The 16,630-nt window shown below is 43.1% G+C and overlaps 1 protein-coding gene across 17 annotated transcripts in view; it reads left to right on the forward strand.

Annotated features, from left to right (window-relative positions):
• The window catches only part of SEMA6D (semaphorin 6D), a 593,940-nt gene that overhangs the window by 531,864 nt on the left and 45,446 nt on the right, over positions 1–16,630 (forward strand). For 7 of the 17 annotated variants that reach the window (XM_032417868.1, XM_032417872.1, XM_032417870.1 and 4 more), the window contains exon 1: positions 11,153–14,068. The exons of 1 other annotated variant lie outside the window; for it this stretch is intronic. The gene's annotated coding sequence lies outside the window, so the exon portion shown is untranslated. Of the gene's footprint in view, positions 1–7,864; positions 7,972–8,441; positions 8,458–9,320; positions 9,604–11,152; positions 14,069–16,630 lie in introns of those variants that run through there. 9 more of the 17 variants (XM_032417863.1, XM_032417864.1, XM_032417873.1 and 6 more) reach the window with 7 other exon arrangements.

Here is a 16,630-nt window from a genome sequence, read left to right on the forward strand (position 1 = left end):
GGTACTGAGTAGGTATTATTCATTAGAAAATAATTGCATAACTGGAATTCTTAATTAAAATTTGTGATGAGAAATGAATCTATTTAGTCTGTAATTATGACCCAGAAATTCAGAACACATTGGTTTATGAGCACAATTCCAAAGATTTTAATATAGTGAAAGAACTCACGAATACTTTAAACAGGAATTCTTAGAAGAAAAATACACACACACACACACACACACATACACACATACACATACATTGTGTGTGTGTGCATCCAGATGCAATAAGATTTGAAAAGTCAACCATTGAATACAACTGTAACATGGAAAGATTCTAATTTAATGGATGTGTGATACTGTTAAAAGCTTCTAAACAGTCCTTCTGGACCCTTTCTGGATTTTCCAGAAAGCCTTCTAGCCAAACAGTTTCTTTCCTTAGCTTTATAATTGAAATACAAATTAAGACAATGGCAACCTCTGAGGTTCCTCTTTTAAAGGTTTCCTTAAGAATGTAAGTTCGATTCTATATATGGACCACATCTTCTTTATCCATTCATCTGTTGAAGGGCATCTCGCCTCTTTCCACAGTTTGGCTATTGCAGACATTGCTGCTATGAACACTGGGGTGCATATGGCCCTTCTTTTCACTACATGCGTGTCTTTGGGGTAAATACCCAGTAGTACAATTGTCGGGTCATAGGGTAGCTCTATTTTTAATTTTTTGAGGAACCTCCATACTATTTTCCAAAGTGGCTGTACCAACTTGCATGCATTCCTACCAACAGTGTGAGGGTTCCCCTTTCTCCACAACCTCTCTAATATTTGTTGTTTCTTGCCTTGTCAATTTTTGCCATTATATACAATGGAATATTACTCAGCCATCAGAAAGAATGAATACCCAACTTCTACATCAACATGGATGGGACTGGAGGAGATTATGCTAAGTGAAATAAGTCAAGCAGAGAAAGTCAATTATCATATGGTTTCATTTATTTGTGGAACATAAGGAATAGCATGGAGGACATTAGGAGAAGGAAGGGAAAAACAAAGGGGGGCAGAATCGGAGGGAGAGATGAACCATGAGAGACTATGGACTCTGAGAAACAAACTGAGGGTTTTAGAGGAGAGGGGGGTGGGGGGATTGGTTAGCCCGGTGATGGGTATTAAAGAGGGCATGTATTGCATGGAGCACTGGGTGTTATACAAAAACAATGAATCGTGGAACGCTACATCAAAAACTAATGATGTATTGTATGATGACTAACATAACATAATAAAATTAAATTAAATTTAAAAAAAGAATGTAAGTTCGAAGTGATTTTTTTTTTTTCAGTGCATATCACAATTCAAACTTTTAGAAGGCAGCCGTTGAGGAGCTCATCCTCAACTACAGTAAAGTAAAATGAATAATGTTTAAATCTAACTTGGTTGCTAAGATCATCCCAGCAAGAAAATTCTGTTGTAAAAATTTATGATCCTTAACTGTTTTTACTTGCTGACTGTATACTGATGACGGGTTCTGGTTTTGAAGGCCAGAGAGATCTGGAGAGATCACTTCGTGGAACCAATGAAAGCTTAGACAAACAGCAGGTTTCTCCTGAGCCTCCTTGTAGAACATAAATGAAACTCCAGTCGCTGGGGCTGATGGAGACACCGTTACCTCCTATTACCTCATTTGTGTCATTGCTGACTCAGTGACACCATATCCCAGACCCAGATTTAAACACTTGTTAGCCAAATGTATCTCCCTATGTGCTGCTGGCCCTTGCCACTTCATCACAGTTTAATAAGGCATTTGGGATTTTAGACAACTCCTATAATTACAGCAGAATGCAAACAGTGTTTGCTATTGATTTTTATTCCAGAATGTCAACTTTTTCCTGTCTCCCATACACATATTACCCTTCACTCCCTTGCACGTTACCAGTGTCATTTTTTTAAATGACTCCAACATATTCAATATTAATCAAATGTCCATAATAGAAGACATCCTCCTGAGAAGGCAAAAGGAAAGAAAAAATGTATCCTTGCTTGCTTTGTTTGGAAAAATGGAAATTACCCAGAATCCTATTCTTTTTTTTTAACCAATAGGTGGCGCTAGTGGTTTCTAGCAATGAATTGAGTCTGTAGCTCTAATACACAGTTCTAATATATGTAGCATTTAGAGATTAGGATTTTTTTTGGCAAAAGGTACCATCACTATGGCCTTAACCATTAATTGAAACATTTGTAGCTTACCCAGTGGGGATTATTTTAATATAAATTTGCATGCTGTTAAATAGGTTTTTTAAAAATTATTATTTATAAGTGATCAAGAGGAGTTATATGGGTAATAGTATGCATATAATGTAGGGAAGTTTAAAGTATGCTATAAACCCTATCACAGAATTCCTGATACTAGTTTGTATGCAACAAGCAACAACTATCAAAGAATTAGAAATTGAAGCACACATTTTTAACCTAGCTTGGAGAGTGTAGTTGTGGGTTTTAAATATTTTTATTTCCTGTGTTATCCAAGACACACTGGTTTTCAAACCTGTGCTATTTTCATTTTTTACAGCATGGTGTGCTAGAAAGCAAATTAGGCTTGAGAGCCAAACAGACCTGTGGTAGACTCTAGACTCCATCATCTACGAGGCTGGAAACCTTAACAAGATGGTTAGCTCAAACAATCCTGGGTTTCTTCATTCCTAAATGATTCCTGTCTCTAAGAGTTATGGTAAAAATTAAGTGGACACTATTGTAGCTCATCAGTATCTAAGATGTAATAAGTACCCAGTTAGATTCTTCTCCCTTTGTTGATTTGAATTTTAACATTGGCTGAGGCAAAAAAAATAAAAAAATAAAAAAATAAGCAGAAAGAGGGGGAAGCAAAGGAGAAGAAGAGGGTGATTAGGCAGTGAGGTCTATTTCAAAAAAAAAAATTGGGACACCTGGGTGGCTCAGTCACTTAAGCGTCTGCCTTCTGCTCAGGTCATGATCTTGGGGTCCTGGGAGCCCTGCATAGGGCTCCCCATTCAGTGGGGAGTCATTTACCCCTCTCCTTCTGCCCCTCCCCCTGCTCATGCTCCCTCTCTCTCAAATAAATAAAAAATCTTTTATAAAAAAAGATATCTGATATCTTTGTTAAAAAAATTAAAAAGTGTATATTTCAAAAAAACATAAAATATTCTAATTCTCTACCACTTTTGATTATTTGTATTATCTTTCATTTTTGTGAAGAGATTCTAACATTTAATAGATATTATTCAGCCCCAATTCCTCAAGGTCAGGGGGTTGGTTACTGTAAATTTGTGGAGAGAAGGCTCTGAGGAATTTACAGAGTCTCAGCTTCCCTATATCTGCAGGGATGTAAGTTAGCATCCCTGTATCCTAAGCACTCCTTCCCAAAGTACATATAAGTACAAGTAAACAACTTGGACTAAGTTATCATCTTTTTGTTTGACCCTCCCTCTAAAAAGTTTATTTTGCTTCTGCTGTTTCAAAACATCTTTGATAAAATGATGATAGCATTTCTGATCTCTTGTCTGTTTTCAAAAGAGCAGTATTATTAAGGGCTGCTTACCATTCATCTTTCTGATGGTACAAAAAAAAAAAAAGTCTGATTTTATTTGGCTTGAGCACTCATTGTCCTTCCACACAGTGGCACCTGTGGGGTCATTAGCAAAATTAGATAAGTAACTGATTTATTATTTCCATAAATGCATGGTGCATTCCCTTTACTTAGAGTGTACAGCAAAAATTGTTCATGCTAAGGAATAGTAATCAAAGTGACTAAAAAGGCACATTTTTATCATTCAAAACATAAGCATAGCTGTGGTGGTATCTTATCATAGTACATAATAATAGAATTATGTCAGTAAAATCTTGAAGTTTAAGATTTAGCGTGATAAATATTTTTCATTAAAGTGAAATATCTTGGCAGAGTCACTTTCATATGCAGACTGTGACACAAGGAGGCCAGCTGTGCCCATGCAGATGCTGAGATTTGGGTCTATATTATTAATGATTTATCATGTCATGGAGAGCTTAGATTAGTTTTGAAAGCAATCCCTTGCCACAAAAGCACTTTCTATAATGTGTGAACGCAAGGAATTGTATATGTGCATTCCAAATTACAGTAATCACAGGCGCTGTAGCTACCTTTGAAATTTCAATACCTCTCTTTTTATTCTGGAACATGAAATTCTAGATCCTAAACTGTATTATTCATTAAAATTCATACAAAAATGGTATTTCATATCCACTGGATAGTGAGTAGTGTGCGTATTTGAATTAACAGATATATAGACATAGATGAGGGAATGGAACAAAAAGGTATTGCAAACCTATTGTATACCATGTGCTTTTGCGCTAAGGCTCACATTTAACGTGAGGTTGGATTAAGTTTCCCTTTCAATTCTGCAGGCTTCCAAGATTGCACTGCCTTCAGGGCATGTATAATAACATTAGCTAATATTTATTCTGTGCTTGCTGTGTTCCAGGTAAGATGCTGAGCACTTTACATGCATTATCACATTCAGTCTTCATAAGTCCCATTTGAAATATTGTTATCACCCATTTCACAGATGAGAAGACTAAAGCACAGTGTAGTCAAATAAATTATCCCAAGAGAGGAGGAGCATGGACTTGAGTCCAGGTTGTCTAATGTTTTACAGCCTTCACTATTAACTACTACTATTAACTGTGACCTCGCTATTAAACACTGTTACAACTAAGCAAGAGTTAGGGTTCAGGTCCTACTTAGTTACTGCCTGTGTGGCCTGAGGCAAGTCACGTGAACTCTGTAAGCTTCGTTTCCTCTTCTATAAAATGAAGATAATAATAGTACTTACCTCATAGAATTGTTGTGAGTTAATATTTGTAAAATGCTAAGAACAGAGTTTGGCACATGTTAAGCACTAAAGCTTTGTGCTGTAGTAGTTAATGAGTTGTACTCTTTGATGATTGATATCCTTTCATTGACTACTACACGCAGATTCTCTATACTTTTCAGATAGCTTTTATTCTGAAAACAAGATTGGGAATGAAACATAGAAATTAAATTCTGAATTTTACTCCTAAAGGAAACAAAGGACTGTGAATTAAGTTACTACTTAGCGCTAATGGGAGATGTATGCAGATAACACTAAAGCATCATCATCACTAACCATCTACAGCAGTGAGTTCTTTAAGTATTCTTTCTGAGTGTGGAAAGAGCCAGGTATCTTCCTTCCTTTCCTCTTTCTTTCTTCCTTCATTGCTCACTCACTCAACCAATATCCTTACAAGGATACTCTGCTTGCTCAGGGGATACAGGTGAATAAATCCCTACTCCGAAGGAGCACACAATCTAGAGATGACTATACTCTCTGGTTTAGCACATAAAAGAATATAAGAAAGTTGTAAGCTCCCTTACCTGACCTGTTTCAGAAGTATTTATTGAGCGCCCAGTAAATGCCAGGCACTGTGCTAGGCACGGGGGCTACCCAGGTCAAAAGGCAAGAAGCACCCAGTAGAGAAGACATCCTAAACAGGTATTTTCCCGTCAATGTGGTAAATTACACAGATGAACTTACTGGGAGAGCATAGAAAAGAGGTGCTTAAACCCATCCTGGGGCTAGTGGGAGGAGGGACATTCTGACACCTGGACAAAATTTTTGGTAAAGGTGAAGAAAAGCAGAAATTAAAGTACCTGAAATTATGGGGAAAGAGCAGCCCTAAAAGCAGAGACACCACAAGTGAAGACAGGCGACATGAAGCAGTGTGACACGGTGGGGAGCTCCCAGTGGCCATGCGATGCTAGAGCCTAGCATGGATGTAAAGTGGGACGTGCGCCGGAGGGTCGCACTAGAGAAGTAAACAGGGCTGAAAGGTTAAAAGTGTATAAAATCAACAGAAAGGACAAATGATAACAAACTGCATAGAGTGAGCACTTCCCTTACACTTCTTCTCACTAAAATCCAAATGAAGGGCGCCTGGGTGGCTCGGTTGAGCCACTGCCTTCGGCTCGGGTCATGATCCTGGAGTCCCTGGATCGAGTCCCGCATCGGGCTCCCTGCTCGGCGGGGAGTCTGCTTCTCCCTCTGACCCTCCCCCCTCTCATGTGCTCTCTCTCATTCTTTCTCAAATAAATAAATAAAATCTTTAAAAAAAATAAAATAAAATAAAATCCAAATGAAAAGAATGTCATTTTCCTGACTATCAAGATTCTGGGAACCAAGGAGATGATGAATCCTTAAGAGTAATGTCTTGATCCCGACCAAAAGATACAAGGTGTCTTTCTTTCCATGTCAGTGGATTGTCTACTTCCCTACTTCTCTGCCCCAGTGAACCAAAACATCGAGATTGGGTCAGAGACTGATATTTAGACTGAAAAAATGTCTAATCCTTGGCTCGAAGTGACCTATTAGCACATCCTTCTGCAGCCTCAAAGTTTTTTTTATTCCTGGATTTAAGAACTCAGTCCACGATAAACTGGGTGGTGCCCTGTAAAGTTGGCCATCGTGGAGTTTCAGCAAAGAATTCAGGAATCTAAAAAACTGAACTTTTTTTTTCCCCCTTTGCTGCTACTGCAGACACAGAACAGCTCCTGAGCTTTCTGCCTCCAGGTGGGTGGCAATTTGACTCTCATGGAAGCCACTGGTCATCCCCTTGCATCTTCATTCAGTGCACAGAGCCCTCTGCCTGCAAGTGGGGCCTGCTCTCTTGATGGAGAAAATGCGGGAGGGATGACTGGATGCCAGTAAAACAGGCACAGCTTTCTGGGTCAGAAGTTGGCTGGGGAAGGGCTCAGACTGCCAAGTAACTTGCAATGATGTCAGAGCCCAGCACAACCAGAAAACACCAGCCAGCCAGCCAACAAAAGCCCTCACAACAACAGAAAAATCACAGAGCAGCCTTGCCAAAGCTGTTCTTTCGGCCCCCTACCCTTTTTTTCCGAATAGGAAGAACAGCAGGAAGAGAGTTTATATTTTAAAAGACTCTCCCTCCTCCTCCCTCCTTCTTCCTTTTGGTAACAAAGTGTAACCTAGTGAGGAAACAGTTCTCCGGATGAGTCCTGATGCAGTTCCTTGGGGTGTCTTTTTTGAGTTCCTTTTGAAGGCTGTCAGTGGAAGTTTCAGAAACAACTCAGAACAGGGTATTTTTCCTAAATGTAAACATGTAACTTTGTGCAGGGGAGAAAGCAGGGACCATTGAGGAAAGGAAAATCCTTTCTCAAGTCCCTTCTTCTCTCTTGCCTGGTAATTAACCATACTCAAATGAAAATTAAAAGTTTGGCGAAAAACCTCTCTTCTTTTTTTTTTTTAAATAGAGATATCATGGTTCATTCCAGCCATTTAGAGCCTTCCGTGATTCATAATTCAACTGGAAATTAATAAAACACAGCCCCTGTTCTTGGAAATGAAGTTTGGATTAAAATCCTCTTGTTTTGGAATATATGGCCTTTTTTTCCCTTTCATTTGTGACAGTCAATTTTAAATGATGTCACTTCAAGGACATTTTCATTTCTCCCACAACATATTACACGAAACACTTGCCTGTAAAACCGGCTCATTAGCCTGCAAAATTATACTGTACTGAATGGCTTTCATTCAAAGTAGAAATGGGATTTTTAGTAGGCAATTTCTGTATTTTGTAAAGATAAAGCCATGTTTGATTGCTTCTTCCCAGCTGTTTTGCTTAGTGGTTATAAAGAGAAATTGGAGGGGGTTGGGGGACGAGAAAGGTAATACGGGGGCGGTTTTGTAAGGATGTGCTTAAAAAATAAATCTTAGATTAGGAAACCAAGGCCGAACTTTACAGAGCAACTGCGTCTGCAGCTCCTCTGGGCTGCAATGATTTGTCCTCTGGATGTCTGGAGGAAAGCTGTGAAAAAAAGTGAGGGAAGGAGAAAAAGAGGGAAAGAGGGAGGAAAGCGAGAAGGCTGCTTCGCAGGCTGCAGCGGCCACCGCGAGCCGGATGACTGAGGCTCTGGGAGTTGCTGGAAGGAGCAGCCCTTCAGAGGTGGGAGAGGGAGGGTGCGCCGGGGAGGAGGGACGCGGGGGCCACCAAGGGGTCAGCGGGGCCGCGGCGCCGGGCTGGGGGCCTCCAGGCGGCGCTCGGCCGAGGGTGAGCGCGCCGGGCCGCCCGCGCCTCCTGCCGTCCGCGCCCGGGGGTGGGCCCCGCGTCGCGAGCTGCCTGGTGCGGGGAGGGAACCAGCTCCGGCTCGCCTGATGGATTGACTTGGAGATGGATCGAATTACACCATTTGCCTTGCCTCGATTTGTTTTGCTCCCGCTCCGTCCCGCTGCTGCTGCCGTCCCTGCTGCAAGGGCTGGTGGTGGCGAGTTTCAGGATTATATCGAGGAAGCCAAGACCTAAAGAGAAAGACGGATTTTTTTTCTTTATTTTCTTTTTTTCCCTGCGCGTGACGAGCTGCTTTTCTTTTTCTTTCTTTCTTTCTTTTTTTTTTTTTTTACTAGCCCCCCCCCCCTCCCCCCGCCCCATGAGGTAAGACTGTCTTATAATCTGCTAATGCTCTGGGCGCCTGGTGGGGATCGGACCCAGATCCTCAGAGCCTGAATCGCAGCCCGTGTATGTGCGTGTGCCTGTGTGCGTGCGTGCGTGTGTGTGTGTGTGTATGTGCGTGCGTGTGTGTTGTCACTGGAGAGTTGATTTCTCTTCCAAGCAGCCCCGTCCGCCTGCCGTGCAAGGGACGCGCAGCGGGCCGGAGAGGTTTGGCGGACCGGTCCAAACTGGCATTGCTGGAGGCTTAGGGGGAGGGGCACGAGGACTTGGAGGCCCCCTCCACTGTGCACACCGCCCCCCCCGAAAAAAAAAAGCGAAAGGAGGGGGCAAGTAAAAGTTTCTTGCCAGGCAGAGCCGGCTCCGCGCTCTCCCCGCACATTCTCAGAGGGAACGCGGGCTGCTGGCTGCTCGGGCACGGCGTCTCCAGCCAGCGCGAAAGCCGAGCCAAGGCCGAAAGAACCGGCCGCGGGCTCGGCCGCCCCCTTCCGCCCGCCCGCCCCGGAGCCGACGCTGGGACCGTCGGGGTCGCGCGGCGCCGGCAAGGCGAGGAGCGGACCAGCGGGCATTCGCCCGCGCTCGAAGAAGGGGCGCAGAGCCGCCGCCGAGACCCCAGCAGCTCACCGCGGACGCCCGCTACCTGTCAGTGCGCCCCTGGCTCGGACAGCCCCCGGCAGCGCCTGGGGGCGGGGGCTCAGGGTACTCGGCCACCTCCACCTCCCGCCCCGGCTCCAACCCGGAGGGCAGCCGCTTCCCACCCTCCTTCTCCCCCTGCTGGCCAAGCGCGCCGCGGGCGGGCTCTGGGGCCCGGAGCTGCCCACCGCCCACCCCCACCGCCCACCCGGCGCCCCGGTTTCTCCCGCTGGCCACTCTCCCCCGCAACTTTCCGTGCTTTGTTCTACGGCTGGAAATGATTTACGGAAGCGTTTTGGACAGGGTCTCCGCCAGGAGGCAAGAGCCCAGCGCTGAGATGTGTTACGTTCTCATCTACCCATCAATTATGGATGGAAACAAATAAGGAAGAGTCAATTTTGCATGAGCCCCTTCTCCGGCGGCGAGAGGCGTCCTGCGGCCGGGAGGGAGCCGCCGCTCGCGTCGGCAGCCGCTGGCTGGGGGATGGTGAGGAGGAAGGTAGGGAAACTTTTATTTCCCGTCTTGACAGCGATGATGTTTGTTCCTGGTCTGCAGAAACTGATAGAGCAGCCGCCTTGGGTAACTTGGAAGGGCTTAAAGCTTCCTCTATCATGCATAAGTCTTGGATTGAAATAAAAGGTCATAAAAGACTTGGTGTGGATGAGAACTGGGTTTTAAAAATTTCTGCTAAATCGACTCTCGGGACCACCGCTGTCGGGAGAGTGTTTAAATCCTGAACTTATAAAGAGCTAAATGTCGTGGAAGCTAGAGGGGAATGAAGTAGCAGTATTAATTACAGCATTAGAAGAACTCAGGGTAGTACTCCGTGTTCTGAGGTGACCAGTCAGCAACCCACGTTCCAGCAGCCCAATCCCTCGCCAGTCTCAGCTGGGTGACTTTCACACAGAAGGGACAGTAGATCGTTATTATAGATATATAGACTTTGTAAACAGTAATTGGACCTGGTGTCCACCACTGTGGGAGGCTGCTTTCTCTCAAAAATAACGGTAGTGTTTCCAGTGACTTGGGAAAAGAAATGTCTAGGGTCATTTTCCCAAGAACTTCTGGCTACTGAGAATTTTAAGTCTGCAGTAAAAAGTCTAGTTGCTTTTTCAGGATTGTCCTTCCCTCTGCTTGATGTTTGGAGCAATAAAGTGGATTCTTTTGTTTATTTCAAGGCTAAAGTCCTAGGGAAAGGTTTAACATTTTTCTAAACTGGTTTGGTCTCTGTCCCTCAGCATAGGAAGAATTCTTGTTCAGAGAAATTTTTCCAGGTTTCGTCCTTGTAGAATTGAGAAAAATCCCCGACAGCTCAAGATGAGGATTTTACTATCCTTTTGGTTTAATAAACAATAGGTTTTGATGCTGGTTTATTCAAGTTGTTAAAAAAATCCTAGTGCTCTCTTAGCTATCTAACTCAGGAGATTAAGTTGTGTGTAGTCCTGTTTAATGTAGTGGGTGACGGGCATATTTTGTCAGGCTGGCAAATATTACACAAACATTTACCCGGCTTAGATAAATAGAAATTGTCAAGTAAGCCCTGAGATTTGGGCCTATATTATCATGAACTTAAAACATCTTAAGGTAAATAAACTATAGCCCAGTCATAGCTGGGTTGTGTTTTTTATAGTTACTGTCTATGCTCTGATTTAGGTCCCTAGAATGTGCTCTCAGAAAGACAGTTAAATAAATAACCCTAAGATTTCCAAAATGTGTTGTTTAGCAAACCATTTTCTTCTACTGGCACATTTAGTTAGATTAACAAACAGTTACTGTGTCTTATTGGATCCTACAGAATATTGCTACCTATCTTCACTTCTACTAGAGATGCTACATAGATGACCTTTTTTGAGGAACATTTCTGTGATGCAGGACAGTGTGCCAAGAATATTGTGACTTCTCCATCACCAAACAGCTGATTAACTCGAGTTTGATTTAGATTTGTGGGCATTCTGCCCTTTTCTTTCTTTCTTTCTTTCTTTCTTTCTTTCTTTCTTTCCTTCTTTTTCTTTCTTTCTTTCTCTTTCTTTCTTTCTTTCTTTCTTTCTTTCTTTCTTCCTTCCTTCCTTCCTTCCTTCTTCTCTCTCTCTCTTTCATTTTTTTGGTGCCCACTAATAGCACCATCTGGTCATGTCTTCCCTGGTTTGATGGATTTGAAAGATGGCTCTGACGTAAACCTATTAGCCCTTAGAGTGAGGGCAATTTAGAAATCCAGTGGATTTCAGTTCACTGGCTGCTTACTGCACAGGAAGGATCTGTCCAGTAACTGTGCTCTGGGTAAGTGGGCCCCTACAGCCTCCTGTGGTGGTTTCTCTTGCTTGAAAGGCACACAGGCAAGTAAGCAGGAATCAGAGCTTTGATTCACAAAGATGCCCATAATTGCTAAGGACTTAACTGAAACTGGAGAAGTTCACTTCTTGCTGCTCCATCATAATAAACGCTGGTAATTAGCTTAGTCATTGTTCTTGCATGTGAGTTTCACTAAGATACAAAGAGTGAAAAATGCATCTGAAATGGGGTCATTTTTCACCCTTCTGATGCATTTTATGCAGAGTTAAGAGCCTGGCTGAATGCCTAACCATTATTGGTGTAACCATAGGAGGTGAACTCCTTCCCTCACACATCGCAGGATAAAATATTACCTTTTATTTCAATTAATAGACTTTAAGCCTGCACATTCTGGATTCATTTCTAGAGGAAGCAAGAGGCCCTTGGGGTATGCCAACCAGTCCGTATTTATTGAGTACCTGTCGTTTGCAAGAAGCTATGCTAGCCAGTGTTCCAACGCCAGGTGAGGCACACATGTTTCTGTATGTTCAACTTAAGTAAGAATGCAAAGAACTAGAGCGTGGCAAAATGGATCACTTGGCAAGAAATGTAAATATGCCCCTTTTTTTGAAGCATGCCATTGAATCCTAAATTGTGAACACTAATCATTCAATATACTGTAAGTGTAATTTACGAATTGAAACTGTCACTAGAACAGGGGAACTCATGCGAATGGAGACTTCACTTTGAAATCCACCAAAGCCCATGTCTTAGGTTGCTGCTTATTTCATGAACAGCGGCCAACTTGTAGTTGGGGAGAAAAAAAAGTGTGTTTTGATTTATTCCCAGGACACAGAGAGAGAATAAAATTCATATAACTATATTAAGCATATCATAACCTTCTTCAGTTGAGGTGGCTATTGTTGGGCTGACTTTTCTACTCGGACCATGACAACGGTGGCAGTGTGGCTAGATACTTTGGAGCCGCTTCCATTCATCCGACAGGAAAACTAGGAAGGGTTTTTACTGTGAAAAGCCACCATTTAGGTAACCAAGGGCGATCAAATCAGTGGTCCACATAGATACCACATGAGGTGTACTTATTTCTCAAACTTTTCGTTTCTATTAAGCCTTTGTTAACTCCCCCAGATTAGCATTTTAACAACCCTGAAGTGAACTTCTGCCATTCTCTCTACTTGGACACAGTATGTAGATCATCCATCATCCTGTCCTTGGCTACAACAGGCTGCTGGCTCCATCACCATTTGGAGCTACACAGAATCCATCCGACTGTGAACAGCACAGTTGGCTACAGCAATTTTTTCTTCCACACCACTGGCAGCATTGTCTGGCTGTGGTAACTAAAGTTAACACCCAGAACGGGAAGTTTCCATTGTTTGGCGACCTGGGCTGGGCCCCTCATCCAGGTCTGGGGGCACACCTGCGGAAAGGCCCTGCCGACTCGCAGTGGCGAGCTCCACTGGTGAGAGGACTTGCCACAGCCTTAGACAACCCACGGGAAAGCCTCTGTGGGCTTGATACAATTAAACCACCGGAATTACAGAATTAGAAGAAGCCACTCAGACACCACTCATCCTAGACCTTCGGAAGGCAGTCTTTTTTAAAAAGGCAAAGAAAAGAATGAAGTAGGTTTTAGCCTGTGATTCCAAATGACTGAAAACAGAAAAAGACCTTGTCTAAGTTCCTCGGAGAACTGGGCATGTCATTGCTTCTTCCCTTTTCACAAAGAACACGTGATGTCCCTAAATCTGGGCCTTGTGTCTGATCGTACCCAATACTTTCTATCAGTTTTTTTTGTTTTTTGTTTTTTTTTTTGCAGGGGGGTTCTTCTTTTTACTAAGAAGGTATCTGTTACAATAGTCATTGCTTGATAAAACAAGCGTGACATGAGTTAGGTGGATACATTTGTTATGTTGCAAAGCTTTAAAAAGAAAACTTTTATGATTAGAAGTACCGCTTTTGGAGTTTGATGTGGGCTGGGGAGACTGCCTCGTACCAGCTGGGATGATAGGACGAAGATGACAGTGATGGAGAAAGAGGAAGAGGGGGAAAACAACAGCCACTACACAATACCTAGCACTTACTCTTAGTCTTCATCATAATTATATCACGTAACCTTCAATCAGCTGCACAGGGTGGGCTCTGTTATTATCACTGCTCTATCTAAAAAGAAAACTCAGGGACCTGAGAAGTCAGGTCATTTTCCTGAGGTCATACCAGCAGGGGGATGGTAGAGTCGGGATTTGAACTCACTTCTGCCTAACATGTCAGCCCGCACCCTTTCATCACTACACTGAATTATTTCTGGGAACATGAACAACCCTACAATTTTGTGCCTCCCTGATATTTCTCACATGTGGTCTTCAATAAAAGAGTCCTGTTTTGAGGGAAAATTTTATACCGAATGAAAGGATATGTACAGTGTGGGGATCCTCTTAAATTTTAACCTTTTCTAAACTAAATCATATTGTTATACACTTCTTTCACTTTTATTCCTGGTGGCCAAATAATTATGACACACTCTTCTTTTCAAGTGTCCTAGAACAGCTTCTTCTGCCACCATTTTTCTCCATGATGACAGTGACATAGGACAAACGGCAATATTCATCACTCTCCACCAAGAAGTGCGTCTGCGTCAGGGTGCGACTGACACTCATTTCCCTGATCTTGGCAGGTGAAGATCCATTATGTATCCTTGTCCCATTTCCCAGGAGTATTTATGGGCCCCATCAGCAAAGACAGTGAGAGCTGCAGCTGTTCAAGCTTTAGTGGCACCAGGATGGAAATTGTATTATTGACGTTTGACTATGTATTACATTGTCATACGCATTTTTCTTAACTTATGGTTGCAGGAGAATCCTTTTACCTAGACGAGTAATCAGACGCGCATTGTTGAGAAATTGTCACTCGTGCATCAGCATTTCTTTTGTTGTCCTTTTTTTGTTCAGGATTCCTACGGGAGGGGGAAAAAAAAAAACAAATACATACTACCACTACATAGAATGCTGAAATTTAAGGTGTTCAACGTGTATTTACAGGAAAGAAATATGGGTTCGAAGAAGGCCAGTATGTTGGGACATGTAAAATAAGGTCTCGGGAAGATCTGCGATTACTTAGCCTATTACTGGAGTCTGTATTTAAAAATAAAGTCAGGAGTTTCTAGTCAGACGAGGAACTGGCACATATGAACCAGAGCAGATGAAGCTCTTTGGGAAAATAACACTTCCATTCCCAGGAGCCGGCTGTCAGCAGACCAGAGACTCAGACTCCCCCAGCGTCTACGTTGGCCTAGGCATCACTTGTCATTATAGGGGTCTCTGGAAGCTTTTGTGGTCTGTGGAGTTGTCTACATCTATCAGTAAGTCCCTGAACCTCCTCCCCTGGGTAATTGGTGGATCAAGTAAACATTTTTTGCAAAGCTACAGAAGAAGGAGGAGGAGGAGAGGCAGAAGAAGGAATAAAGAATGTTGCAGTTGTTTCTGTTTTTGTCATTGCTGGGGTGACCATTTGTTCATTCAGCCAACTTTTACCAAATGTCTGCTCTGCACAAGTAGGTGCCAGGGTGGGGAGATGGTTCAGGAACTGACACATAGTTCCAGAGCTCAAGGGTCTTGCTGAGTGGTATAGAAAAGACCAGGTAAACACATAGCCAAAATAAAATGGCAAGCGTTTTAAGGGCCCGAAAACAAACACACAGACCTATGGAAATTGAGAGGAGTGAGAAGTTATTTCTGGCTAGAGTAGTCAGGGAAGGCTTTGTGGAGCCGCTGATATTTGAGCTGGTCCTTGAACTAGGTAGGATTTGGACAGGTGGACTGTGAGGGGCAGTGGGGAGGTGGTGAGAGGGAGGGCATTCCAAGCATAGAGAACAGCTTAGGCAAAGGCCCTGGGGTGGGGGTGGGGGTGGGGGTGGGGTCTCGATCAGTTGTCCACATTTGAGTCCTAGCCTAGGACAGACTTGCATTTCAGGTGTGAAGAGGCAGTTTGCCATGCAATCCACAAATATTTATTGAGTATCTCTGGTCTACTTTCTCTACTTAGCCATTCAGCAGATGGCCCCATGGCTTAAGCCATCAGAATGAATGGGATCAATCTTGCGGCGATTCAGTAGATTGCTCCGTGATCAGAGCTAAAAACCCCATATCAACTGCCAACTGGTTCAGTGTTGCACAGGAACATTGCAAGGGATAACATGATTTGCCTCAAATTACCCAGTGAGACAGTTCCCCCCCATGGGGATGTTTAGCAGAACCAAACTAGAAGGGTCCTGCTTCACTGGTTTCATCTTTTTTAAACTTGAAAAAACTCTATGTTAGACATAGACTCTATGGTAAGGAATAAATTGCATACATATATGGGGGGTTTTGGAGAGGGGAAAAGGGGATGTGGGGAGAGGAAGCAGAAGAGTGTAGAAACTTGTCAAAACTGTGAGAATGATAAGAGCTGGACTGTAAGTGCTCAGACCACACTGCAGGTCCAGTGAGGCTGGACTGCCTGTTCGTCTCTGAAAGGTAGTAGAGTGATGCGCAGCAAACATCTTAGTAAACGTGTCAGTTGAGTTTAACATTTTATTACATTGCAGATAGATCCTATCATGCCTGGTAAACTCTGCAAAAAATGGGGTTGGAGCTGACCGTTTTTTCCTGATCAAGTGAAAAAGTAGCAGTAAACAACCTGGAAAGTTCCTAATGCTTCCTTTTGGAAAATCCCATCCTGGAGAGACCCTAGGGATTCAGCTGCACTTTCTGGGTCTGAGCTTTCAGGATAAACTCACCTCCCAGCAGTTGCAACCCACAAGCCCAGTTTCTCAACTCCCTCCCCACATCCCTCCTCCCTCCCATGCCCAACCCTACTCCAAGCTAGGCTGTTGGGTATGAGGGTTGCCAAGCCTTCATTCACCCCTTGACTTAACACAAATCGTAATCAAACCACTTAACTACGGTTACGTTTACTAGTGGAGGTGATAATCTTCATGGAAGGAAAGACGGGACGTTCAGTGTAGTAGAAGCGTGCTTATTAGAACACATAATACAGGAAAAATAAAATGAAAACAATTACATTAGGGAATGATTAAGCCAATTACTTTGGCAAGAGTTGTTCCAGTGGTTCAATTTTCCTTGGTACATTTAAGTCTTTTACAAGTTAATAGTTACATGACAGTCTGAGGGAAGACTTAAGTCAAGAATCACCGCCAATGAAAGATCAATCAGAAATTATAAAATAGGTCAGTGGGGAA

Source organism: Phoca vitulina, unplaced genomic scaffold (assembly GCF_004348235.1).
Source record: "Phoca vitulina isolate PV1807 unplaced genomic scaffold, GSC_HSeal_1.0 scaffold20, whole genome shotgun sequence".
Taxonomy (NCBI): domain Eukaryota; kingdom Metazoa; phylum Chordata; class Mammalia; order Carnivora; family Phocidae; genus Phoca; species Phoca vitulina.